Genomic DNA, 2,898 nt, shown 5'->3' with positions numbered 1-2,898 from the left:
TAACTCTTTTTTTTGCAAATAAATTATTATGAATTATTTATATTTGGAGCGCTTGTAATTAAAACGAAATAATTTTTAGTTTTTTATATAAAAAATCTTGAACTACCTAAAGCACAGTCCCCTGGGCTGTCCCTTTTCCAGAATTGAGACTGAGAATTAATTTCAAGATGTTCATGTATATAATATAACTTATAGTCTTCCAAAATAAATAATAGCTAATATTTATTTATTTTTAATTCATTTAATTAAAGTTGTCCTGGCTTTTAAAAAACAGTCCCCTGACAAAAGCTCAAAACCAAAAATAAAATTTTCCGTTGCACTTATTTATATTATTATTATCTTGCACGTAAGTACAAGATTTTGACAGCACACGCAGTGCAAGTGTTATTTATACGTCATAATTTCATAGAAGTTTGACCTTTAAAATAACACCTGCACTGCGTATGCTGTCAAAATCTCTGCACTTTTCTTGGTTTGACTCAATTTCAGTTTATTATATCATTATCCTGTCTTCGTCCTTCGAGATTTAATCCTTTACTATGTAGTAGTAGCCTATGCTACGCGCAAACCTAATCGCACAAGTTTTAGCGTAGAGAGAGAGAAAAAACACATTCATTTCTCCCTCTCCTATCCCACCCGGCGCAGTAGTCAATCCAACTGTCAACTTCATTCTTGTCCGTGCGCGCGCGGCGCTCGGTTCGCACAAGTGCAATTTTCTACTGAAATAAATAAATTATGTCGAAGCGACCGCATGGAGAGTCTCAAGAAGAGAGATGGATGAGGAAATTGAAAATGTATGAACAAAAACTTGAAGCCAAACGTAAGCGGCGCGCTGAAAAGTCTGAAAATATAGCTCCAAATCAGCAGGATGTGCAAAACGAAGGTGATTTGTTTTTTCCATAGTAAAGTATTTTCGGTGCATTCACCGGAAATGCGTTTTTTATAAGGGTGATATTTGTTATTTCTGGAACCCGTTGCATTCATCGGGCAAGTATTTCATGAAAAACAAGTACCTAAGTATTTTCGTTGCATTCATCGGAAATACGCCATTTACGTCCGTTGTATTCTTCGGATGACATTTCATAATTTTTTTTCAAAAAACCGTTGCATTCATCGGTACCTATGTGTTTTGTTAAAATTAAGTATTTCCCTTGCATTCATTGGAAATACGCTATTTATATTTGTGATGTTCTTCGAATAAAGTCCATTGCATTCATTGGGCGTTGGGCGATGCAAGTACCTATTTAAAATTAAGGGATTCTCTATATAGGTACTTATTTATTTTTTCACTCGGATTTCAGAACATACCGAGCACAATGAGGCTTTATATGACCAGACACCAAATGAATCTGAGAATATAACAGATGTCGACAACACCGAAGAACATCAAATGCGTGATGTTGAATACGACGATTACTCGTACGGGCATATCGAATTTGATGATGCTAGTGAGATTACTGATACCACATGCACCAGCCCGGGCTACACGGCAAATGGCCAAGACAAGGAGATAAAGGAGAACGTCACAGAAGGTGACTTTGACCCTAGTCTTTTACAAGAACTGGGGATTGTAGAAGCGGATCCCATTGAGTTCGGTGATGACTTGCAGGTTGACGTAGCGGCAAGATTCCAAAAAATTTTGTTGGAAGGACTTAAAAAAGAAAAGAAAGAAGAACTTTTGAAAAAATATCCATTTTCCCAAAAACGTTCCTCTAGCAAAAAGCCCGTCTCTAAACCCGGAAATTGGAGCCATGCTGGCCGAAGCATGCAAGCTGAGAGACAAAAGGCTGCTCACGAAGCAGGACCAGCTTGGCAAAGCGCTTTCAGCGCTAGGCAAGGCGCTAACTGGCCTTTTGAAACGAACTCCGGATATCCCAGATATTATTCGGACACTCAATGATGCGGGCATTATGTTAGCTGATTCCCATTATGTTGAAACTGATACCCGCCGCTCAGTCATTATGCCACTAATAGATAAATCCTTTGTGGAGACTTTCAAAGACAGAAAAAGAGACACCTTTCTTTTTGGAGAAAAATTGGGTGAGTTGGTGAAGGACTCTCGTGGTATAAAAAAGACAGGACAGTTAATTCAACCACCATCAACGACTTCTAATTTAAATGGCAGAGGTCCATCGACGTCCCGAGGAATGCGATATCAGCGGGGAGGCCACACATACCAACACCGACCCGGTGGACCGAGAGCAGCAATGTCGGCCCAAGCATACCAATACCAATACCAAGGTCGCAGACGAGCAGCTCCGCCGCCGCCACCGCCTCCGCTGAGCCGCCGTCACCCTCCACATCCACCTTCAACACGCCGACCACCACCTCCTGCGCAGCGCTCCTCAACCAGTCGGCGGACTTAACTGCGCAATGTCAGGTACATGGTGGGCGCTTAAAATACTTTCTTAATGAATGGAAATTAATTACGGATGATGATTTTATACTATCCGCTGTATCAGGCTATAAGATCCCTTTCATTGTGAAACCTGTTCAAAACCTTTCTGATTATCCACGACGTTCCTTTACGTCGAACGAATTAACTGACATGTATAATGAAATACAACACTTAATGCAAATAAATGCTATAAGGCGTTGTAATCCTGTAACAGGTCAATTTATATCTGATATTTTTTTAATCCCTAAGAGTGATGGTAGCAAAAGATTTATTTTGAATTTAAAAAAATTAAATAATTACATCTATACAGAACACTTCAAAATGGAAGATGTGAGAACAGCTACTAAGCTAATGTTTCCGGGTTGTCACATGATTAATATAGATCTTAAGGAAGCATATTTTTTAGTTCCTATACACGAAAGTCATACAAAGTTTTTGCGGTTCTATTTAGAAGACAATTTATTTAAATTTGTTTCTCTCCCCTTTGGAATCTGTTCTGC

The 2,898-nt window shown here is 39.1% G+C and overlaps 1 pseudogene; it reads left to right on the top strand.

The window, feature by feature from the left end:
• The first annotated feature begins 502 nt into the window (after nucleotides 1–502).
• On the top strand, nucleotides 503–2,374 carry LOC134751814 (uncharacterized; annotated as a pseudogene).
• The last annotated feature ends 524 nt before the right edge of the window (nucleotides 2,375–2,898 follow it).

Source organism: Cydia strobilella, chromosome 23 (genome assembly GCF_947568885.1).
Source record: "Cydia strobilella chromosome 23, ilCydStro3.1, whole genome shotgun sequence".
In the NCBI taxonomy this organism is placed as follows: domain Eukaryota; kingdom Metazoa; phylum Arthropoda; class Insecta; order Lepidoptera; family Tortricidae; genus Cydia; species Cydia strobilella.
This window is presented reverse-complemented; position numbering and strand designations above follow the sequence as displayed.